The 25501-nt window shown below is 47.9% G+C and overlaps 1 protein-coding gene and 1 non-coding gene across 2 annotated transcripts in view; both read left to right on the top strand.

The window, feature by feature from the left end:
* SLC24A3 (solute carrier family 24 member 3) overlaps nt 1-25501 on the top strand; it is a 430346-nt gene that overhangs the window by 266646 nt on the left and 138199 nt on the right. The window lies entirely within an intron of this gene.
* On the top strand, nt 3644-3716 carry TRNAR-GCG. The gene has a single exon. It is a non-coding gene; the product is annotated as a tRNA-Arg (tRNA).

The following is a 25501-nucleotide window of genomic DNA, read 5'->3' as shown; positions in this document are numbered from 1 at the left end:
TCCTGACGAACACCCCTCAGGGCATCATAAATGGCTGTTTATGTCATCTGGCCTCCTCCAGTGAGGGGTGGCAGGCCCTCTTTGGGAGGGTCCCAGAGTTGTGCCCTGTCACCCAGGCCGCCCCAGAGAGGACCCCAGGGACCAACTGGCAGTGATTTGGGATCTCCGCCAGAGCACCCAGGCCTTTTAGCACGTGTCCTGAAACCTCATTAAGCTTCCCAGCTAAGCTCACACAGCCTGTCGCACACGGACATCGTGAGTTTGATTTTCATGGGAGGCTTTCCGCACAGCCCCTGCCCTTGGCCTGGTGCTGGCCCTTGGTCACAGATGCTCTGACTCTCTGAAACTACACTTTAATCTTCCCTGCCCAAGCTTGCCTTCATTTTTTTTTTTTAATACTTCCCTCCTTTTTGTGAGCTTTGTGGAAATCAAGCAGCCATTTCTGGTTAAACTTTCCCTGCACTGTGACGCTAATTTTCCTTGGTTCTTCCGGGTTTTGAGGCTGTCAGAAACCTTCAGGCCTGAGATTCCACTAGACAAAGATTCCTTCCTACTTTCTTTACCCAGGGGTTCCTTGTGCTGTGCTGTGCTGAGTCATGTATGACTCTGTGACTGTAGCCTGCCAGGTTCCTCTGTCCATGGGATTCTTGTCTCCGCAAGAATACTGGAGTGGATTGCTGTGCCCGCCTCCAGGAGATTTACCCAACCCAGGAATTGAACCCGTATCTCCTGCATTGCAGGCAGGTTCTTTACCCACTGTGCCACCTGGGAAGCTCCTGGTAGAGTGGAAATCCGTCATCTGCAAACTTCTATCAACAGTGAATATCCCCAGGAAAACACACGTCTGAGAACTTGCTTCACCGTCTGTTCTAATGTTGATCAGGATACCCTCAGTCAGGTCTTCCTTAGTCGGGGTGATTGAAGCACAGGAGGGCGGACAGATCCCAAAGGAAGTCTTGGCTTTGTAGCCTGAATTCCAACTCCAACTTCACCCCCAACGTGGAGCAGGGTGAAGGCTAATTTTGACGTGTTCCTGAAGAACGGGGAGAGCCCATCCCAGGTGGGGAGCACTCCCCTCCTCTCCCTGCCTCCTCTGAGCTCCAGTCCCCTTTCAGTCCTGGGGGAGGGGCTCTGGAAGGAGCCTTACAGGGTGGATATCTTTTCCCTGGGGCCTTGGCTGCTTCCAGTCATCTGTTTAATTATAATATCTTAAGGAATGGTGTCCTTGGATCCTCTCCCCTCCCTGAGGCTCAGAGTGCTTTTGTTAAGAGCCAAAGAATAAACTAATTGATGCACAAGCCAGTTCTCAGTGGTTGGAGGGGCCAGGATGCCAGTAGAATGTGGAAGGGGCCCTTCTTGCCCCCACCCCTACTTGGAGAGGCAGCTTTGTACATCAAAGCTCCACCTCAGCCCCGGGGGGTGATTTTTGTCTCTCCAAGGTCATTCCTTTCCTTTTTTGCTCTTGAGACTGAACACTTTAAGTCTATAAAACAGTGCTATCTCAAACCTTCTAACGCTGATGAAGTTGTTCTCTCTCTGCTCGGTCCAGTAAGGGAGCTGCTGGCCATGTGAGCTACTGAGCCCTTGAAACTTGGTTAGTCTAACTGAGAGGTTAGTCTGACTTTAAATTTTATTTTATTTTCATTAATGTAAATTAAGTAGCCTCAGGAGGAAATGGAAACCCACTCTAGTATTCTTGCCTAGAAAATCACGTAGGCAGAGGAACAGTCCATATAGGGTTGCAAAGAATTGGACACAACTGAGCAACTGAGCATGCGTGCATGGCAGGGGGTTCCCTAGAAGACCTAGAGATTCTAGTTGACCATCATCCCTTCTTTTTCTTGCATTGTCAACTCAAAATCACAAAGCAGAGGTGGTCAGGAAAAAAGGTCTCCAGGAGAGAGGCGCTACTCCTTTACCCTTGGCATCTAAGCGATGGCCTGGGTTTAGCAACTCACACACACGGGATGCGTAGAAGGCACTTACAGGCCACCAGGCATCCAAGATGGGATTTTTGTGTGTGTGTGTAGGGGGGTTATGTATAGCCTTCTTTTTTCTTAATATATATTTTCATTGAAGTATAGTTGACTTACAATATTTCAGGTGCACAGCAAGGTGATCCAGTTTTACATATACACATTATTTTTCAAATTATTTCCCCTTGTAGGTTATTATAAGATATTGACTATAGTTCCCTGAGCTAGACAATTAACCTATTTTGCAAGATGAGATGTTTGATGAGACAGAAAGGTACCCAGATTAGGAGCTGGAGAGCTTGTGTATCACCAAAGTGCTAGGGGCTTTGGAACAAGTCACAGAACTTCTCCTGGCCTCGATTTCCACATCTATAAAGTAGGAGTGCATAGTAGATGCTCAAGAAATGTTAGGTGTTTTGGTCCTCACCTTCTCCCCACCCTACATCTCTCTAAGGGTGGCTCACCTGTGCTTAGCCCACCACAAAGGACCAGAGTCAGACCCACTGGGAACCGGCCCCATCCTCATGAACACCAGGACACGGGGGCCCAGAGGCCTTTCTATAGCTCCAAGGCCAGGATCCTAAGAGAGGGGCTGCCACAGGGGTTTCGACGTATAAGGGGACCCACAGGATCTGGTCAGCAAGGTCCTGGCAACAACTCTCTGGCCAGGCAGACGTGTTTAGTTAAGGGATTTCACCCTGGAAGAGAAAAATGATTAGAAGAGCTTGTGGAATTTCCTGTTTACTTTTGCAAAAGTGCTGAGCATGTCCTTAATTTGTCAGTGTCAACACAAAGCTAAAACTGGTGTCCAGAGAGGATTAGCACAAAGAGGGTAAATTATGTTTCGAAAGATCTTAAGTTACTCACTCCTCTCCTTGCGTGAGACCCAGTTCAGACAGCCAGAGTCTGACCATCAGGGTCACGGGCGGCACACATGTTGGCCAGTGGCTGGTTCCCCAGGACCTCAAGCTGGATATAAAGCCTGGTGGTGGTTTAGAGCGTACCCTTTGAGTGAAACCCACCTGAGTGTCGGTCCTAGCTTTTCCACTGATTAGGCGCATAGCCATGGGCGATCTGCTTTGCCTGGTCAAGCTTCAGCTTCCCTGTCAGTTGCTGGAGGTGAATCTGGCTGCTTTCAGGAACATATGAAGTCATGTGGGCAGAGCTCTTGGTAGAGTATCTGGCACTGCTGGGATAAGGCCCCCTGTACCCACTTAGTATTTACAGCTTGGTGTGCCTGCCTGAACCGCAGTTCCCTGCTCCCATGAGTCCAGGGTTTTGCTGATCCCCAGAGCCTGTTCTACCAGAATGCAGGGCAGCCCAGAAGTGCCAGGAAATTATCAACCCCCAGAAGTAGCCCTCAGTCAGAGAGGGGTTGATGGATAAATACCTTTGTTCCCTTATGCCTCCGATGTGCACATGGAAACACATTCAGCCCTGTCTCCCCCAGGTGCCCCAGCAGGTGCCTGTCCAGCATCTTACGGATAACACACCTGGATCAGCAGCCCCTTCGTCCCTGATCTATTTTCCTGCTCTTTTCTGGATTGGAGGGGGGTCACTTTCTGAGACTCCTCCCTCCCAGCTAAAAGACTTGCACTAGAATCCTGGAATCTAGTTCTGCTTCTAGGGAAAAGGCTGAATAGATATTACCTACCATTATTATTAGCTCCCTGGTGGCTCAGATGGTAAAGCGTCTGCCTGCGATGCAGGAGACCCAGGTTCGATTCATGGGTCAGGAAGATCCCCTGGAGAAGGAAATGGCAATCCACTCCAGCACTCTTGCCTGGAAAATCCCATGGACGGAGGAGCCTGGTGGACTATAGTCCATGGGGTCACCAAACAGTCACACACAAACTGAGTAAACAACAACCATTATTATTATGCACATCTGTTCTCTCTCTAAAACCCATGAGGCTATAGAAGATGCAAAATTATGAGAATCCAGCCCCTTCTGGACAGATGCTACAGGTGTTCATCTACTGTCTCTTTGGTTCACATCCTGAACCCAGTGCAATAGAGAGAAGCTTAGAGAATGAGCTTGGAGCAGACAGTGTTACCTTTGATCTAATGAGGAGCCCCAACTGGTGATGGGAGAGAGCAGGCACATTGCTTAGATACCAAATATTTACCTATCAGGACCGGACACCTGCAGCCTACTGTATGCTGCTCTTCATCTTATTTATCTATCAATATTTTGTCATTATTGATAGTAATTTATTATTATTGGTCCACTCGTCCCCACTCTATTTTATTTTTCTTTATTTTGTTACCTACAAGGCAAACTTAATTTATGTGTTCCTCTTAGATGAGATTGCCAACAGTCCCAATGTGAACAATATTCTATACCGACTACAATTTTACAGTATCTTTCCTCTGAAACCACCGACTCCAGTTACATGCCTTGTCTCCACGATGTTGGTGCTGCTAGGTAGCTTGGGCTTTGCAGAGCCCCAGGGAGCTATGTCTGTAGCCCCTACAGAGCTGTATCTGTTTCCCAATTTCACAAGGACTCAGAGTCCTTTCTGAACATGTGCTCCAACATGTAGCATCTGAACAAACACGTCATTGGTGACAATCACAGTGTTCTTTCCCTGAAGCATTGGCCTCTGTCTGCTGAGATGTTATTTCAGCAGCTGAAGCTGGTGCCTGAGTATGAAAACCACCCAAATGTGTTCTCAGTTAAGGAGTGGGCAGAGGTGGGTTTGGGGTGTAGCTTTGGCTAAGCCCATTCAACCTGGGGTCCACAGTGAGGAAGGAGCCAGATTCTTCTGCCACATCTCCCCCTACCCCTGCTTCCCTGAGATCCCAAGAGCTTCTCACCCTCTTCAGAAGCTCCTGAAGAGTTTCCAGAACTGTTCCCATTGCTAGCTGGGGGGGTCTTGTGGGCTGCCGTCTCTGGGGTCGCACAGAGTCGGACACGACTGAAGCGACCTAGCAGCAGCAGCAGTCCTCTCTTGTTCTTACACTTAAGGAATCTTAAGGAACCCCAAAGATAAATTGCCCTTTCAATAAGTGGCCCCTCTTTCATTGGGGAATTTAGAGCCAGATCCCAAGGAGCTGGTTTAGGGGATATTTGGAGTAAACTGTCAGCCATCGAACTTGCCTCTCACTGTCAGCCCAGGGACGAAGATGGCACCCACCTACCCAACTCCTAATCCAATGGGTGGGTGTGCTCCACTCCTGGGACACCTGGGACACTCTCTCTGAAAGTCTTGTTTCCTAAGGCTTGCTTCATCTTACTCCCAAGAATACTAGGAGCTGTTTGCAAATAGATTTCATGATGAAAGGCTCTTTTGCCTGGAAATGACAAAGCAAGAATGCAAATTAGGTCCACCTGTGGCCTAATCCTTGGCCCACGGCTGGGGATGCTCTTCATGGACTCTCGTGATGCATTCTCAGAACACAAGGCCCTCTCCTGCCCTGGGAGTGGATTCCAAAGGTAAACATGGAGTCTGTCTTGTCTGCTATGTTATTAGTGCTTTGATGGGTTTCATTTTACATACAATGGTAGGAGCCTGAGGATCTACTTTTTATCCTCTTGAACTTGTTAAAGCTGTGTTTTCCTCAGTGCTGTGAACTAGAGGGATGAGCGCAGTTAGCAGAGTGGTTTTCAGTATCTGAAACTGTGATGGGACCAGCAGCTTTGGCTCGTGCTGGCCCTCTCATCCTCTCCTGGACACAGGCCCAGCTTCATCTGACTTCATTGCTTTTCTGTTTCACAGGGTTGGCTTGAGGCAAAACCTATTACTCTCCTCTGCAGAGGACGAGTCCCAGAGGGCAATTTTATCCCCAGGCTGGATGTGTGCACATCCATCTGAGTGCACATGTGACACACACAGATGCTTATCTATGGATACCATAACCCTCTTTTAAAAGGCAATAGGAAAGACATTTTACCATCTTAGGCACAATTACTTAAAGTGGGATTCTGGATAAAGGAGTGTGTGTGTGAGTGTGTTTAATATCTCCCTTGGCAACTCAGCACTCCACTGAAGAGGGAGTGTAGATTGATATGGAGTTGGAATATAGTTTGAAATGGAGCCATGGGTTTTTAAAAGACAACAAACCCTCTTGCCCCTTAGATTGGCCGTCTCAGAAACACATCCACTGAATTGCTCAGGCTGGAATCATAGAAATCAGCCTTGACTTCTTTCTCTCCTACCCCACCGCCATCAGCTCATCCTGGCCTTTCCACCTCCAAACTGTGTCTTCATCCCCATCTCCTCTCCATCCTCACTGGCATGGCTATTGTCCAGGCTGCCATCACCCTCCCCTGCACCAGGATCCCCCCTCATGTCCACATCCCACACAGTGGTCCAGGCAGTCTTTTAATGATATATGTGGGGATTGGCCTGCACGTTCTGGGTCTGCCCACCTCTCCACATCCATGTCCTACTCTCCCCACCCCCAGCACACTCCCACCCTCAGACCTTCCTCGTGTTCCTCAGTCATTTCAAGCTCATCCCACCTGGGGTGCCTGGGTGCACCCCTTCCTCTGATTCCACATCGACCCTCCATCCTGCTGCCGTGTGCAGTGCTTACACATGCCTCGGTTCTCACGTGTGAATACTCCATGACTAGCCACTGCCTGAACGTTTTGCTCCACTCTTTGCTGGCAAAGGAACCAGATTTTTCTATACCAAAAATGGCAAAAAGTGAATCCTCTTGTCTCCCTTTCTATAGTAAATAGACAAGTCAGTTCAGAGAGGAGTCTGTTCAAACTGGAAAGAACTCAGGATGACTAACGAGATGATTTACTGTGTCATCCCTTATAAAATTAGCTGGTCCTTGTCTTTTTTAAAAAAATAAAAACTGATAGGAAGGGAAAAGCTCTTCTGTGAGTGTATTCGTCTCTGTGTGGCTTAATGATGGTGCTGACACGGAGATTCAGGGAAGGGAGGGGAAGGGGTGTCCTGCACTGTGAGATGTGGCAGAGACTGGAATGTTTCCTGTTGTGATCTTTCTAATAATGAGATAGAGTCTTTGAACACTGGCAGGAGAGCTGTGCTGCTTTGAATGTCTTCAAACCAACTGAGTGCAGAGGGTCTCTCTCTGTTTGTCTTTGGGGTAAATGGGCGATGGCACCATTCACCAAAGGAGAAAGAGTGTGGCTGGTGAGGATGTCACTACTGTGTTGACTGCAGGATGACTCAGTGGTGGTGGGCCAGTCTGTCCCAGGGCTACCACTGTTCAGCTCTACGACCTTGAGAAAGTCACTAGCCTTTCTCATATTTTGGCCTCTTCAGCTATAAGTGAAAAAAAAATTCTCAAGGTCCAGTCCAGTTCCAAGAGCCAAAATTGGTGCAGTAAAAGATAAAAGGACTCCCGTCTCTGGTCAGCCATGACACTGTCGGATTTCCTGGGACTCAGCCCCTTCTGACGAGCCTGTGCTGCCTGAAAACACACAGGAGTATCAATATTGCCTAAGTGAAACTCAGCAGGTTGGGGTTGGGAGCTTGAGCTCTGGGCTTGGGTACAGACAGGCACTCTCCGAGGCTCTGTGCCTTTATATCACAAGAGAACAGGCTCATTTCCAGGGCCCCTGGAGTTAGATCAAGTCACATGACCAGTGTGGGCAGAACAAAAGTGGGCAGCTGCTCCATATGTGGAACAGGACTCCTGCAGAGAGTCAAGAGCCACCACCACCCCCAAATAGTATTCATGGCAAAGGCCCAGATGCTAGACAACTCCAGCCTCAGTTGGCCAGTGGTCCATACACTGTAGTCCATCACTTGTGCACGAGTCCAGGGCATCAGGGCGGGAGCCAAGCAGAAAGAAGGTCCCCCAGTGTTCATTGCTCAGCTGAAGATCAGTCACAGGGTAACAGGGGATACCTCGTGTCATTTTTTCAGCCACCCGTGTACCTGGCAGTGGTCCAAGTGCATCAGGAATCTCCCAGAAGCTCAGAAAACCAAGTAGATAGGAATTTCTTCTCTCCCATTAAGATGCTGACAAGGGAGAGTGGCAGAGAGCACCAAGGCTTGTGTGCACACATGCTGCACAAACAGGGCATCCAGATGGTCCACTCCAGGCCATGAAGGTAAAGGCTGGGGGTGGGGGACAGACATTGGCTGCGGGTCTCCCACAGTGGGAGGAGCATGCTAGCATCTTCCTCTCACCTTCTACCTTGATCTTCCCATTTTAGATAAATGAACAAACTGAGGTTTGGCAGAGCAAACAGCCCAAAGAAGAAAATTGCTGACACTATGTTTAGATCAGTGTTGTATAATTACCTCAGCTTCAATCAAATGAAGACATGTTGATGGAGAGATTTGTCAGTGAGCAGTGCAGGATGGGAGGTGGTCCTCCCCTCCCAGGGGGCTGACAAATATGACTCACGCTGGGAACATCGCACAGAAATGAAGGATGAGACGCTCAGCACTGCATGTTCATCAGCTTCTCCTGTGGGAGCCGATCTTGTTCCCACTTTGTAGATGGGTCACTAAGACTCTGAGAGGGTCCCATGACATGACATCCCCTAGGACGCAGGGATTACTTCGTCTTTTCGCAGGTGAGGAAACTGAGGCACAGAGAAATCAGGCAACTTGCCCAGGGCACAGAGCGCCGGATTGACGGCTGGGGCTGGACTCAGGTGCAGGGCTCCTGAGTTGGTGGGCGATGGTGAGGGAAGTCTCCTTCCATGGCAACGATGTGAGTGATGACATTGGAAGTGACTCCAGGCATGGTCAGTAGGCACAGTGTTTGATAGTTTCCAAAGCCTTTTTTCTGGGCACAGCTCTAGAAACCTCCCAGTTCTTAAGCTGTGAGAGGACCTGGGGGTTGTAGGGTGGACGCGGGGACTGTGGCCATGCTGCAGGGCAGTGTCACCAGCCTTGTGTCCAGCACCAGGATGTGCTGGTCATTGTTGGACTGATCCCTCCACGGCCAGATCCCTGAGTGCCTTGTTTCCGCCCACATTACTCCCCCATCCATGCCCCCAAGGAGAGGGGCCATCTGGCCAGACCCTGGTCATGGCTCTGGCCTGGCCCTGCCCTGCCCTTTGCTCTTGCACCAGCAGCCAAGCCATGTGCAAGAACAGGAACTGGGGGCATAGGGTTTGCAGGGCTCAGCTGACTCTATCTGTGACCCTCATTGGCCTGCAATTCCGGAAGCCTTTGAAGAGCACTCGTGATATTGCAGAATTCCCACATATATTGATGAGAAACGGCTACATAAATAGCACAGCTTGGTATTTACAAAGTGCCATTTTCTGTAAATAGAGGATTTTGGCAACGACTTCCAGGCAGCTCATCCACCTTCTGGAGGCAGCACTTGTCTTGTTTCAGTTCTTTCTGGAAGCTGCTTCATGTGCCCTCTTGGTGGCCTGTCCTGCAGCCTCAGCAGGTACAAGGAAGCCTCCAGGTGGTCAGGAGCCAAGAGCAGAGACACCATCTATTCCATAGCACAGGGACACCTGGTTGCCACTGGACAGGTGTCGCAACCACCTGCCACCATCTCCAGGTTAACACCTGACCTCAGTACAATCATTTGGGCTTCTCAGAGGATCTGTGGTCTTCAGGTTGGAAATCAAGGCTCCTTTATTGATCGGGAACAGAAATGCTAAGTTATTGTCTTACTATGTGCTAAATGCAGGGTTTCTCACAAACTTTTAATATGCAAATTTGGGCCATGAATCTCCATATGGGAAGTGTAATAGCATGGCTTTCAAAGCTGATCACAGAATTCTCCCTTCACAAGTACTTTACAGTTTGCTAAAGTCCTACTTTGAGGAATGATGACTAACCACCTTCAGGGCCCATTAATGATCTTAGCTCTAAACGAATGATATTGCATCAGTAAGCTTCTGCTGTGTAACAGAGGAACCTCCGTTTTAGTAGCTTATATAAGCAACCACTTATTTAGCTATGGTTCTATGGGTCAACAATTTGGGCAGGGCTTACCCAGGTGGTTCTTCCAGTCTTGGCTAGGCTTCCGTAGCCAACTGATGTGTCTCTCATCAGTTGTCAGCAGCCAGGTGCCTGTCTTTGAGCAGATGACTGGCTATCAGCTGGGGTCACATGTTGTATCATCCTCCAGGGAACTAGCCTAGGTTTTTTCACATGGCAGCTAGAAATGTCCCATGAGATAATCAGAAGCTGCCCTAAGCTCCCCATTGGCATGGTATCATCTCTGCCATATCCCGTTGGTAAAGACAATTTACCAAGCAGCTCCCTTGGATCCTCAGCCAAGGAGAAACAAGCTCCAGAAAGTGGAGACTCCACATTTCTAGGCAGGAGGGTCTTTGGAGAGGTGATTTGATTGGGAGAACAGGGCTGGCATTCTTGTTGAAGCTGTGTGTGTGGAACAAAGAAAAAGGGTTTTGGACCTAGATGGCATGTTTGTTTGCGGTGTCAGGACATGGAGGGCCAGCTAATTGAGATTATACAAGAACAAAACCACCCTAGAATCCACTTCTCTGTGACCCCACAAGAGGCAAGTCTCAACTTTTCTCTACCAATAAAATAGGATTCTCAGGCATGATAGCACACCAGTCAGAGACAACCGGAAATGTTCCCATAGTCACTCCAGGACAAAGTTTGGTTCTTTATGTTGCTGCAGCAAAATGGGGTGGGGCACACGCAGAGGTGCTTCATGAGCATCTCTGAAAGGGGGAGGTTAACATGAGCTGCACAGCTCTGAGAAGGGATGGCAGAAAGAGGAGGAGGCCTGGGGTGGATGCATCTCCATGGTGTCTATGCAGGCAGCAGTAGGGTGTCAGCAGGGATGCTGGTGTCATGGGAGGAGGGAGCAGCAATCACCAGGCAGGCAGAATAGGGGGGTCACTTGGGGTTTGGGGTTCAGCTTTGTCCGTGTCCTGTTAGACACGTTGCTCAGAATCTGTAGGCCTATGTAGAAATGACCGAGCTCTGTGGGAAACACTGGGCTTTGGTCACCTGTGGGCAGATCTTTATGTCATTCTAGGCCTGGATGGAAATTGATCAGCTAGAGACTTTATCATGTGCCAGCCTCAGCCATTTGCTGTCACCGCCCTATGCTTCTCCAGTCATGTTGAAGGCATGGCAGCATCAAGAGTGAACCCCCAAATGGAGCAAACAGTTGAGCTGGCAGGTGGCAGGCAGCCTTGGCTCTCCACTGGTCCATCCCATTGGGTACAGGAAACACTACACTGGTGGGCACTGCCCAGAGGACCCCTTGGTTTGTCAGCTTTGAAATGACCACATGCATTGGAAGAGTGACTCTTAGACTATCCTAGGACAAGTCACTTGATTGCCAACAGGAAAGCAAGCATGTGGCTACCTGTCCCTGCTGACCTCATAGGTTTCCAGGGACGTTTATAGAAAATCATTCAGGAAGCATTTTGAGAGGCCACCACTGGTAAACATGGTACTTCTTGATAAATGACAAAATGGTGCCCCTTCCTGGGTGGAGCAGCCCAAACTAAGCTGCCTCCCTCAGCTGAAAGGATTGTGCAGTGCAGACACTGCACAGCTATTCCTAGCGATCTCTGCGATTTTTGGAAGAAAGTTTTCTCTTGGTGATCTGCAGCAGTGTCAAGGCATGGCCATCACTTTGCTTAGTTCAGTGCTTTACTTGAGATGACTGTTTGATCAAGCACATAGCACTTAATAAAGAAGATTCTTACCCTAGATCAATCAACCAGCAAATACACAGTTGATCTCATTATTCACAAATTCTGCATTTGCAGATTCGCCTACTTGCTAAAATTTATTTGCAGCCCTCAAAGCAATATTTGCACGTGCATGTTCTCAGCTGAGGTTGAGTGAGGCAACTGTCAACAAGCATCCCATTCAGCCCGCATTGTGCCACGCTCTCTGTATTTTTGTGCTTTCGGGAGGGGATGAGGATGAGGTTGCTGTTTACATTTGCCTCCGAGCACAATGCTGAAGTGCGGTCTAGGGTTCCTGTGCATGAAGGCTGGGATGTGCCTGATGGAGAAAATATTAATACACGTGTTAGGTGAGCTTCATTCAGGCACAAGAGACACTGGTGTTGGCCATGAGTTCAATGCTAACAACTCAAGGGTATGTGTTAAGGAAGGTGTTTTTAAAGAGAAACACACATAAAACAACATTCTGGGTTGATCCTTTGAGGAAAATGTTGTGCCCTGAGCCTCACAGGAACCTGACCCTCTATTGCTCCAGGAGGAAGGGGTTGGTCCGCACTACTTCGGTGTTTGTGGTGACTTGATGGAACATGACCACTGGAGGCTGGGCTATGTCAACATCGCTCTCCTGTACTACAGCAGAGCAGTGTGGACCACCCACTTCAGTGCAGCGAGATCTCTAATTTCAGGACACACCTTGTGTCAGTTGTGGGGGACAGGACTGCACAGCACCGGGTGGGTGGGCAGCAGGAGGCCTGTGCTGGAATTCCACCTCCCCCCAGGCCTGTGGCACAGCTGTGTACTTGTTACATGGCCTTCCTGAGGTGAGTTTTTCCTCCTCGAAGACAAGAAGATGGTATTACCTACATTGTGAGGATGCTGTGAGGATGATGGAAAATATATATAAAACACTGCCCAGCCACAGCTTCACCAAATCCTCAGTGAGTGTTGGCTGTTAAGATAGAGATGATGCCGGCCTTTCTCAAGAGGAGACAGGCAGCAGGGGCAGACAGAAGAGGACCAGGTGAGACCAGCATTTTCTTTCAAGCACTTTGGATTTCCTGAAAAGTAAAGATACCTATGTTCCTGTGCTAGTACCAAGACCCCTTCAGGAGCCAAACATAAATGCACTCGGGATTGTCTGTGTACATGGTCCTCTCCATCAGTGGAACGTGGGAAGTCAACAGTATTTTCATGTGCACTGTGGTTACCAGAGGGCTTCCCTGGTAGCTCAGATGGTAAAGCATCTGCCTGCAATACAGGAGACCTGGGTTCGATCCCTGGGTCAGGAAGCTCCCCTGGAGAAGAAAATGGCAACCCATTCCAGTATTCTTGACTGGTAAATCTCATGGACAGAGGAGCCTGGTAGGCTACAGTCCATGGGGTTGCAAAGAGTCGGACATGAGTGAGTGACTAACGGTGGTTACCAAGCTCGTATGCACAACATGCTAATATACCAAGATGAGTTGTTGGGGCAAGGAATAGAGACTTTATTCAGAAAGAGAGCAGACCCTGAAGATAGTTCCCAAAGAAGCTTCTTGCCAGGGCATCCTTCTAGATGTACCTCAGAGAGGTACAGCCTGGCTAAAATGAAAGACTGGAAATCCCAAGTGTTACCAAAGATGTGGAGTAACTGGAACTCCCATCTGCTGTTGGTGGAATTATACATTAATACGATCACTTTGTAAAACTTTTTGGTAGTAGAAGCTGAACAGCAATGTGGAGTTGCTCTGTGACCCAGCAATCCCACTTCTAGGTGTCAACAGAAATGTATATTATGTACAAAACAGAAGTACTAGAATGTCCATGGAAGCACCGTTTGTAGTAGCCAAAGCCCCATCAGTAGTTCAAGGAGTAAGTACATGGCACTCACGTCATACAGTGGAAGACTTCACAGCCAGGGTAATGACATACAGTGTTCTACAGCTACGTGCAACAGGGTGTTTGAGCCTCACACACGGGGTACTGAGTCTGACACAGAGTGTGGACTGTATGATTCCACTTATATCAAAGTACAAAAACAGATACAAGTCAGGATAATGGTTCATCTTAGGCTTGAGTGACTCTGGGGGGGCTTGTGAGGTACTGGTCAAGTTCTCTACTGATGCCATAAATACATTCTGGTGTCAAAATTGACCAAGCTGTTCAGTTAAAACATGTCCATTCCAATAACAAAGAAAACATAAGTCAGAATCCCTGAGTCACTGGTGAGATGGCAGCCCGAGCACGGAGGCTGCGTTCTGCCCTCTGCAGCCCCGGGCAGCAGCCTGGGGTGGAAGCCCACAATGGAGCTCCCGTGGGTGAGTGTGCTCTTCACACCAACAGCCCAAGAGCTTGCTGAGTCTGCCACTCACACTTTTCCTCCGGAACTTCAAGTTGCCAAGGGCACAGCTGTTAGGGTCACAGTGTGGGTACGGACCCTGAACTGATCTTTCCATTCCGGTGGTTGACGGACATCCGTACTCATAACACAGACACAAGTAAACACCACATACCCACTTGCTATAATCTGCTCCATTTTACAGATGAAGAAACTAAGGCTCAGGGAGGACAGGTAGCCCATCCAAAGTCACTCAGGGAACACGTTCAGAATTCGAACCAGTCTCCCAGACTCCACAGCCTGCCTTCTAAGTGGTGGGCCCTCCTGCCAGGAGGAGGGGCATGGGGGACTCGCTGCTCCCAGCGAGCGTCCTACCCTGGCACAACCTGCACCATCCAGAAACCACCTGAAGCCCTCCACACAATTCTCCCTTCCACAGTGCCCATTTAAAATGCAAATTGATTCTTTAATCTGCCTTGAAAACACAAAAGCTGTTCCTTTACAGAAATGTGAAACCAGAAGGTTCTCAGAGGCCGGTAACACCAACTCCTCCACATTTGTACATTCCAAACAGTATGGAAGGGAGGAAGCCGGTGCCAGAGTGAGGAATAAACATCCCATGTGTTATGTGTGGGCGCTTAATATTGCACAAAGACTGGCGAAGCGGATTTCCTGACATTCTGTACCATAGGAATGGGGGAGCATTTGCATTTGATTTGCTTTATTTCCAAAGTTATTTTCAGAAATGGGAAAGGAAGCCAAGAGGAAAAAGCAGAACATCTCCGATCTTCCTTTCCTTCAGTGTAGTCCTAACTCACCTGTCAGTCACAAAGATCAATGACAGGTATTAATAAAGAGAAAATCTATTTCAATAGCAATGTCACTTTACATGTATTGAAATGTATAAACATTGAAGTAATTAAAAATTACATATAATTTAGTACTCTCCCATGCCCCTCTCCCGCTTCTTACAGGATTACCCTGAAAAACCACGCACAGTAAGAATGTGAACTGGTGAAGACTTGAAAGCTGGCTAGTTTAACAAACCTCATACATTCAGCTCATATGCTCTGATTGAAACGCAGTTTTTTACTTTTAGTCTCCCTTTAGAAGGAACATATTTTGCTTAAACCTTCCTTTTAGGCTAAACCCATGATGGAAACTTTTCAGACAGAGAAGAATGACATGTGTGGAAGATTGAACAGTAGCACTAACGATGACAGCGGCAGTGCCCTGGGAGACGTCGCTAGACGGGGCTCAGGCTGCCCTGATCCCGCTCATCCACACGCGTTTTGTGCTCTCGGGAATGGGGCTCCTTATCCACCCAGACATCTCCTTCCTTCCTTCCTTCCTTTCTTTCCAGCTTCCTTCCTAAGTCACAGTAAAATGTTCGTTCACAAGTATCACTGTTTACTTTGTGCTCTCCCTGGTTAGGGTATCCTGAAGGAAGAGGATATGGAGGCGGAATCCAAGGAGGCAGAAACCTACCCCCTTCCCCATTTGCTGGAATCACAGACCCCTGGCATCTCAGAATCAGTCTTAGGATGCATGATCTCATTCGTCACCAAAGTCATTTCTAAGGAACTCAGTCATTGTTTCCAGAATGTCCCCATTAAAATATGAAAAGCTTACCTGAAATATAAGAAAATTTGACATCTTTAAAATAAAAGGGGTGGGAGATGTGCTTACCGGTTGGGACTTCAGCAAGCAAGCCTGTGGGATCCAAACCAATGGCAACTCCCAATGAGATTCCAAGGGTTCCCACCTGGCAAAACATTATCAAGTCAACCAACCGATTTGGAGGACCTATAGCTGGGCTGGATGGGGGTGTCAGAAAGGGAGAGACAGAGTCAGTGTTGAGAGGCAACGCCCAGAGCAGATACGCCTGAGCTGGGTAATGAATGCTGAGGCCCAGATGAAATTGCACTTGCACCTATATAGAAACCCTGGAACACGTGAAGCTGGCAGATGGTGCATCTATGTGTTTATTAGGTACTGAATATATATGTAAATGTGTAATCACTTATTACTCGGAATCAGGGGATCAGAATAAGGGGCTGATCATGTTTCTGCAGGGCTTCCCAGGTGGCGCTAGTGGTAAAGAACCCGCCTGCCAGTGCAGGATACCTAAGAGATGCAGGTTTGATCCCTGGGTTGGGAAGATCCCCTGGACGAGGCACAGTAACCCAATCCAGTATTCTTGCCTGGAGAATCCCCATGGACAGAGGAGCCTGGCGGGCTACAGTCCATGGGGTCTCAAAGAATAGGACGTGACGGAAGCAACTTAGCACACACGCATGTTTTTGCAGACTAACCTTCCTGTTTTCCTTTTACTGAGAATGCAAACTAAAGGGCAGGTTTTCCTGCTTCAGGTAAACTGACTGGAAGTCAGGACCCGTGCTGCCAGGGGAAATCTGCCCTGTTTTGGTTTTGAAGCTGCAAAGATGGGATTTTCCCTGCTGTCTCATGGGGGCTGTTTCATGTGACTGCAAGATGAACATTAGTGTTTGGAGTAAGTCTGAGTTTGGGGGCCCACTTCTATTTCCATCCACATTTATGGTAGGATAGTCACTCCAGAAACAGGGCAGCATCCCAAAATGAGAATGATAGAAAAGTCTCAGGATGTAGCTGTGGTGTGGTGTACATCTCTGGCACTACCGTGTTTAGAGAATTGAGCCCTGTCTTGGGCTGTGCCTGAGGGAGAAGAAAGGAGGAAAGAATGTTGAAGGGCATTGCCTCTCAACACTGACCCCATCTCTCCACTTCTGACTCCACCCAAGGGATGGCTGTTGATTAATGGGGAATGGGGGATTGGAGGGGAGGAAGTGAAAGGCACCTGAGGTCACAGATGTGTGGGGAGAAGAGCCATGAACACTCGGCAGCAGTTGGGCAGGTGATCTGGTGTCTCAGCCAAGGTCTGTGGAGCGAGAGTGAAGGTCAAAGCCAGACCGCCTCCTAGTCACAGAATGACCCATTAGAGTTACTAATGTCCTGCAGTCTCATCTGTTAAACAATGACCCTTGTCACATGGCCTTAAAGAAAGAATCAAATTAGGGCTTCCCTGGTGGCTCAGTGGTAAAGAATCCACCTGCTAATGCAGAAGACACAGATTTGATCTCTGGTCTGGGAGGATCCCACATGCCATGCAGTAACTAAGCCCGTGTGCCATAACTACTAAGCCTGTGCCCCAGGGCCCAGGAGCACAACTGCTGAAGCCCCTGTGCACCTAGAGCCCGTGCTCCACAACAGGAGACGCCACTGCAATTAGAAACCTATGCACCGCAGCTAGAGAGTAGCCCCCACTTGCTGCAACTAGAGAAAAGCCCACATAGCAATGAAGACCTAGCACAGCCAAAAAAATAAATTAAAAAGTTTTAAAAAATGAACAAAAAAAAAGAATCAAAGTATGTATGTAAGACGCATAGAGGAAAACAACAGAATGGGAAAGACTAGAGATCTCTTCAAGAAAATTAGAGATACCAAGGGAATACTTCATGCAAAGATGGGCTCGATAAAGGACAGAAATGGTATGGACTTAACAGAAGCAGAAGGTATTAAGAAGAGGTGGCAAGAATACACAGAAGAACTGCACAAAAAAGATCTACACGACCAAGATAATCACAGTGGTGTGATCACTCACCTAGAGCCAGACATCTTGGAATGTGAAGTCAAGCGGGCCTTAGAAAGCATCACTACAAACAAAGCTAGTGGAGGTGATGGAATTCCAGTTGAGCTATTTCAAATCCTGAAAGATGATGCTGTCAAAGTGCTGCACTCAATACCCCAGCAAATTTGGAAAACTCAGCAATGGCCACAGGACTGGAAAAGGTCAGTTTTCATTCCAATCCCAAAGAAAGGCAATGCCAAAGAATGCTCAAACTACCGCAAATTGCACTCATCTCACACGCTAGTAAAGTAATGCTCAAAATTCTCTAAGCCAGGCTTCAGCAATACGTGAACTGCAAACTTCCAGATGTTCAAGCTGGTTTTAGAAAAGGCAGAGGAACCAGAGATCAAGTTGCCAACATCCGCTGGATCATGGAAAAAGAAAGAGAGTTCCAGAAAGACATCTGCTTCTGCTTTATTGACTATGCCAAAGCCTTTGACTGTGTGGATCACACTAAACTGTGGAAAATTCTGAAAGAGATGGGAATACCAGACCACCTGACCTGCCTCTTGAGAAACCTGTATCCTGGTCAGGAAGCAACTTAGAACTGGACATGGAACAACAGACTGGTTCCAAATAGGAAAAGGAGTACGTCAAGGCTGTATATTGTCACCCTGCTTATTTAACTTCTATGCAGAGTACATCATGAGAAACGCTGGGCTGGAAGAAGCACAAGCTGGAATCAAGATTGCTGGGAGAAATATCATTAACCTCAGATATGCAGATGACACCACCCTTACCGCAAAAAGTGAAGAGGAACTAAAAAGCCTCTTGATGAAAGTGAAAGTGGAGAGTGAAAAAGTTGGCTTAAAACTCAACATTCAGAAAACAAAGATCATGGCATCTGGTCCCATCATTTCATGGGAAATAGATGGGGAAAGAGTGGAAACAGTGTCAGACTTTCTTTTTTTGGGCTCCAAAATCACTGCAGATGGTGACTGCAGCCGTGAAATTAAAAGACGCTTACTCCTTGGAAGGAAAGTTATGACCAACCTAGATAGCATATTAAAAAGCAGAGACATTATTTTGCCAACAAACATCTGTCTAGTTAAGGCTATAGTTTTTCCAGTGGTCATGTATGGATGTGAGAGTTGGACTGTGAAGAAAGCTGAGCGCCCAAGAATTGATGCTTTTGAACTGTGGTGTTGGAGAAGACTCTTGAGAGTCCCTTGGACTGCAAGGATATCCAACCAGTCCATCCTAAAGGAGATCAGTCCTGGGTGTTCATTGGTAGGACTGATGTTGAAGCTGAAACTCCAACACTTTGGCCACCTCATGCAAAGAGCTGACTCATTGGAAAAGACTCTGATGCTGGGAGGGATTGGGGGCAGGAGGAGAAGGGGACGACAGAGGATGAGATGGCTGGGTGGCATCACCAAGTCGATGGACATGAGTTTGAGTGAACTCCGGGAGTTGGTGATGGACAGGAGGCCTGGCGTGCTACAGTTCATGGGGTCACAAAGAGCTGGACACGACTGAGTGACTGAATGAACTGAACTGAATTGAAGACACATGCCTGAGACACCCTAAGTCTCAGTAAATGGGATATTTATTACCATTATCAGGATTTCATTTATTCTCCAAATAAGCCAGGTAGGTATGTCTTCCTCTCCCCATTTTATAAGTTAAAAATCAAAGCTCTATTGTGTGAAGTCACATCTTCAAGGTCATACATCTAGTGAGATGGTAAGGGAGATGTGGTCCCAGGGGTGTCTAATTCTCAAGCAGGTGTCACTAGCCCTGGAGTGGGACAATAGGCATGGCAAGGAAAGGGAAGCCTGGATATGGGTTGGTTTTTGCAGAGAAAGGGAGCTCTCTTTTGAAGTTCTGGGTCCTAGACAGTATTGGGACAGCTGGTGATCCTGGGTTGTCCTCTGGAGGTCCTTGCCCACAGCATTCATTCTGCAAGTGTGTGTCAAGGTCCTGTTCCATGCTAAGCAGCTACTGGTGCTGGGGATACCAAGTGACAGGGAGGTGACCAGGAGGCTCTGGCAGGGGCCCCAGGGAGGGATCCCAGGGTGGGATGGGAAGTCTTCAGAGGCCATAGAGTAAGCACTGGATCCTGTATTCTGAGAAGAGCTCAGCCCCATATTTTGTAGGTGGCCACAACCTGCAGATGTTGGCTATACTGAGAAATAAGCTAGGTTTCCAGGGACAGCTGGTCACCTAAGGGTAGTATCTCTGCAATGAGGATAGCAACGCTCTGAGCTTCAGAATCCAGTGCTGCCTCGGGTGCAGTTCCCAGTGTGAATGGCGTGGTTTGCCTTTACATAGATTCCAGAATGTGTTCACTGATCTGAGCTGTGAAACAGTGTCCTGGAGCCCACACATTCATTCCTGTCAACTGCCCTTATCCCAGATGTTTTCAGAGCCCTTCGTTGTCAGGGTAGAGTTTAGAGATGCACAGGTCCCTCTAGAAAGTCAAAGTCCTTGTGTTATTACATAGCCTAGCCATCCTCTGGGTTCCTGTAGTTTGCCTGCAAAGAGTTTGGACCACTTTTCAAAATCAAAACTCCCCAGTAAGCACCTCATCTACCACATCTGAAGTTGTCAGAAAGGATCAGTCACAGGCTGAGAAAATGATTCCAGAGGACAGTGGCGACATCCCGGGCTCCTCCCCCAAGCAGCCCTGAAAGCTGCCCAGTGGGCACCTGGCCCCATAGAAACCCAGCCAGGTGAGACCACACCAGCTTCCTTCAGAGAGAGGAGGCTAGAACTGCATGGAGAATGGATGTTTCTCATTTCCCATCTTTGTTCTGAGTTTCCAGCCAGACAGGCAGGGTGCAGCAAGAGTGTCACCAGGTAGATTGAAAGAAAAAAGAGCATAAAAAGCACACCTGAAATTCAGCACTTGTGCATAGATATATGAGGGAAAGTCTGCCCGAGAAACATCATTCTTGTCCCAAATTCTCCAGGAGGGAGGTGATGTTGGTGTGGTCAGTCACCATACCAACTCTGTCTAGGGGCATCACCTCACACAGGACAATAGCAAAGTGAAGAACTCAGTGAGCATCTGACACCATGCACCAAACTCTGGCAATTTGGTGGAAATACACATGCCAGCTCAGGTAGCACAATCTCTAGGATGGACGTGATACCCACGTGGGGCAGAAAGGGAGGGAGCAGGCACACTCACAGGTCATTCTGAGTGAAGCAACCTGCCCTCTAGTAACTTGAGCTCTGACCTCAGATCAACCTCCATGTAGGAGACTAAGAGAAACAGGCAAAGGGATCGAAGGAGGAAGGAAGGATGCCACTTCCTCCTGGCACCAGGTCCAAGGATTAAGGAAAAATAAGGCTGTGTGAGTATGATCACCATTAATACAAGACCTGGCAGGAGCAAGGTCACGTGAGGGTCCAGAACCAGACAGCTAACTTGTTAGACTCGGGGTGGTGATGGGAACCTAGGAAATATATGGGGAAGAGAAGAAGTGCTATTCATTCAGTATGCTTATGAGGCAGGTGGAAAGACAGCCTGCTGCTGCATACAGTTAGTGAACCCTGGGAGCAAGTCTGAGTTGGTGAGTAGCTCAGACAGGGAGGGGGACAAGTGTAAACCCTGGGAGGAAAGAACTCCCAGCTCTCAGCTTCCATAAGGGTGACAGTTACATAGGAGCTCCTGCATCAGGGATCCTCCCTCTGCAGTCAGCTGGCCTCACTTCCACCCTTGTTCAGAGTGGCTCCCCTCTGTGCATATTGTGTTTAATTAAGACCAGATAAAAGGGCTTCTGTTTTCTGACTCTTGCTGCCATGTGGAGTTGAAAAAAATCAAACATCTAGGTCAGCTGTACTCCCGGGCCCTTCCTGGGAATGGAGTGATGTTACTACTTCCTCGGAGATGAGATTGGATATTCAAAGTCTGAGTCCCGCTGTTTGGGCACCTCTCCCCCAATCCCCAAAGTATCCTGAGGCCACCTGTCCCCACTTGGGGACATCCAGAAGCTTGTCCAGGGCACAGGGATGAAGTGAAGTTTGGAGGCTTGTACCTTTTCAGGTTCCAGGAAAACAAAGAACAGTTTATGTTCCATTTTCCCTTTTACTGATACAAATTGATTGATTTGTAGGTTGCTTCCATTTCCTTAGAAGTAAACACCATTCCTTAAATCCTCCAAACAAGGTGCTGGTCCGAGTCTTTTTCCCAAGCCCTTCCCCAGTATGTGGCTGGTGAGGAGCGTTTTGTGACTGGTGGGGAATCCATAGCCATACCCACCCTACACTCCTGAGCTTGTGCAAGAATCTGGAGCAAATAATGATCAGAGCTGAGAGGAGTCTTCTGTGATGGCCAGAAATCAGGCCACCGTCTCTCAATGCCACACGATACCAAATCCTGTCATTCCTTCCCTTGTCTTTTTGGTTTTTTTTTTAGAAATAGATTGTAAACCAGATCTCTTCAGTGTAGAAAACAGAGCTGCTTTCCAGAAGTTGGCTGGAAGAGCCAAAGCCCTGTTCTCTCTAGCCCATCACTCTTCATCCTCCATCCTGATCCCACCCCGACCCGCCTCAAGGTAGGAAACACCAAGAATGGTTTCCCTTCATTTTCAGGAATAGTGGACTAGTGATTTAAAAAAAAAAAAAAATTCATTTATTTATTTGGTGGCGCCAGGTCTTAGTTGCAGCATGTGGGATCTTTGATCTTTGGTGTTACATTTGGGGATTTTTTTTTTTTTTTCAGTTGTGGCATGTAGGATCTAGTTCCCTGACCAGGGATTGAACACTAACCTCCAGCATTGGGAGCACAGAGTCTTAGCCACTGGACCCCCAGGGAAGTCCCGTGGGCTAGTGATTTTGAAAGTCTCCTCTAGTCAGAGGTTCTCTAATTCTCTGGGGCATAGTCAGGAGCACTCTCAGGCGTCTTACCACAGGAATAAATCCTGGCCTTGCCTCCCAAACCTGGCCTCTTTGTAGAATCTCCTGGGTCTGAAATTGGAGCTACACTTCCTGTAATTGCTGAGCCTGGAAACCTGGTAACGTCACCCTTGCTAAATCCACTACCTGGCCTTCTTGGTCCTGGCTACTCAAAGTGTGGTCCATGGACCACCAGTATGGGTCACCTGGGTGGTGGATAGGATGTAGAATCTCTGGGCCTTCTCCAAGGCTACTGATTGGAATCTACACTTAGCAAGGTCTTCTGGAGACTTGTATGCACATTTTAGGGTGAGAAGCAAGTGGTACCCAGTTCTACCTACTTTCCACTTGTATCAGTGCTGCCCATGGGTTCTTGCCTCCAGACAGGACAGCTCTCTGGTGCTGTTCACACTCTCAGGTCCTCCCTGGGCTCAGGCTGAGGCTAACATCCCCCTAGTTCTTCCTTATCCACTGTCTGCTGCCCCTCACCATGTGCTCCCACAGCTCTGACCTCCTTCCTTCCTTCAGATGCCTGTCTGTTCTCCCTCTCTGGAAGGTTAACTACTGTGCATCCCTAAGATCTCAGCTAAGTGATCACCTCCTCTCTGCAGCCTCCTTTGAGTCTCACAGAGCAGACCACATCTCCTGTCTGTGTGAGCTAAGAGTACTCTGTATCTTTCCTCTGATAGCAGTGATCAGAGTGTGTAATTATACATCTATTTGTGGGATTGTTTGATTAACAGCTCTCTCCCTGCTGGTCTCAGTTCTCCATGAAAGTAGGGACCATGTTGGTTTCACTCATCACTCTATCCCAGAGCCTAGCTCTGAGTCTGACACTTCACGGATGCCCCGTAGGCATTAAGCTGAGCAAAAGAAGCCTGGTACAAAGGACTAGAGGCTTTGTAATCTGTTATGTGAAATTTGTAGCAAAGTCAAACTGAAGATACAGAAAGCAGACCACTGGTTGCCTGCAGATTGGGGGTGGAAGTAAGGATTGGCTACAAATGGACATGGGGGAACTTGGGGATGATAGAAGTATCCTAAAACTGGCCGTGGTGATGGTTGTACAGTTGCAGAAAATTTGCTGAAAATCATCAAACTGTACAGTTACAATGGGTGAATCTTATGGTATGTAAATTATACCTCAATAAAGCTATTTTGCAAATGATCAAAATAAAATGAGATGAACTAGAATCTCACAGGTGACTACAGTGGAATGGCTGCTGTCATATCCCCTCCCCACCTTCTTCCAGCCCAGAGATGTGATTGTTCAGCACAGCTGGGTAAGTGACCAGGCCAAAATCAACTCCCTCTCCCACCCTCCTTTTGCCCTGAGCTCAGAGGCAGATGCTGAAACTGCAGTTCCTTTGATGGTGTCCCAGAGCCAGGGCAAGAGGAGATTCATGATTTCTAATAAGCTGCTGCCCTGGTTGTAGCTCCGTCCTCTCTCTAATTAGAGAGATCTCCTTTGGGCACAGCCCAGAAATCAGGACGATTTGCAGTGATCATTGCAGAGTTGAGCAAAATAACTAAGTATTGGGAACTGTGGAACAGTCAAGGATTCCCCCCCTCTCCCCAACTAGATCATTAAAAATGCCCAGCCAATTTTAGGCATATTAGAATTCTTCTGACTGCATTCTGTCCTCCTCTAAATTTGTGTGATTTCTCAGTCACCCTGCAGATAAGTTCAAGCCCAGTATGTGGAAGAACGTGGCTCTAGCATGAAAGTCGTTGGCTTACAAGCCAGGCTGACATTTGGCCCTTCTCAGCGCAAATCGGGCTGTATCTCTTCTGCCATGCTGAGTTCCTCCTTCCCTGGTGTTGTGTATTTAGAATGGCCCCTCTGCTTTCAAGGAGCATGCTTGTCACAAATGAGAAGGCTTGGCCTACAATGTAAGATGTTTGTTTACACATACACTGACACTATAAGCAATGGCCTTGGAAAATCTGTGTCATTAATTAGAAGTTCTCTTTATCGCTAATTTTCTAAGCATTTAACAATGAGATAGATATTCCATGGAGTCTACATGTAAAGTAAATAGGCCAATGTGGCAGTTAGGGGAGGTTAATTACAGTGACAAAGAGATCCTGTGTTGTTTCCGATTGCTGTGTAATAAGTGGCCACAGACCTGGAAGCTTAAGACAGCACTTACTTATTTTCTCGCCATTTATAGGTCAGATGTCCAGGCACACTCTGGCTGGGTTCTTGTCTCAGCATCTCCCAAGCTATCAGTGGAGAATATCCCTCGGGTGCCTCTCATTCCTCAAATATCTTTCACCAGGAAGAGTTTACCTGCCTAGGATAGACCCACAAAGAAAATCTCCCTATCTGAAAGTCCCCTGCTTAGAGACCATAATTATACTTGCAAATCCTGTCTTTAGCAGCAGCTTTATTATGTTTGCGGAGAAGGCAATGGCACCCAACTCCAGTACTCTTGCCTGGAAAATCCCATGGACAGAGGAGCCTGGTGGGCTGTCGTCTATGGGGTCGTACAGAGTCGGACACGACTGAAGCAACTTAGCAGCAGTAGCAGCAGCAGCATATTGTGTTTGAATAACTGAGAAAATATATGTACACCATAGGGCTGTTAGAATTCTGTCTGCCACAGACCCCTAAATGCGTCATGACACAAGCAGAACAAGAGAGGATTCTTCCTCACACAACATTTTCAGGAGTGAGGTTAGCCAATTTCCAGAGCCAGTCAAGGGCATTGACCCACATAGGCTGTCCTCTACGTATGGCTTCCAGTATCTTCCTGACTGTGAAACCAGCCAGCAGAATGGGTCAGATATGGACCATGGAGCTTGATGTGAAAGGCCTGAGAGTGGTGCCCATCACTTCTGCCTGCTTACATTTGATTGGCTGGAACCCAGTCACGTGACAACACCTAACCACAAGAGATGCTGGGACATGCTATCTTTAGCTGAGTACCACTTCCCAGTGGCATCTTTTCAGCCTTGTTGGGAGAGCACCAGTTTTTGGTGGATAGTTAGACATTCCTCTGCCACAGCTGATTTTTCGGGAAACACTACAAAATGAATCCATCCAAATGAAGGATATTGTCCTCCAAGGACAATATAGAGTTGACATGATAGAGCCAATATCT

This window comes from Bubalus bubalis, chromosome 14 (genome assembly GCF_019923935.1).
Source record: "Bubalus bubalis isolate 160015118507 breed Murrah chromosome 14, NDDB_SH_1, whole genome shotgun sequence".
Taxonomy (NCBI): Eukaryota; Metazoa; Chordata; class Mammalia; order Artiodactyla; family Bovidae; genus Bubalus; species Bubalus bubalis.
Note: the sequence above shows the minus strand (reverse complement) of the source record. Positions and strands in the feature narration are given on the sequence as shown.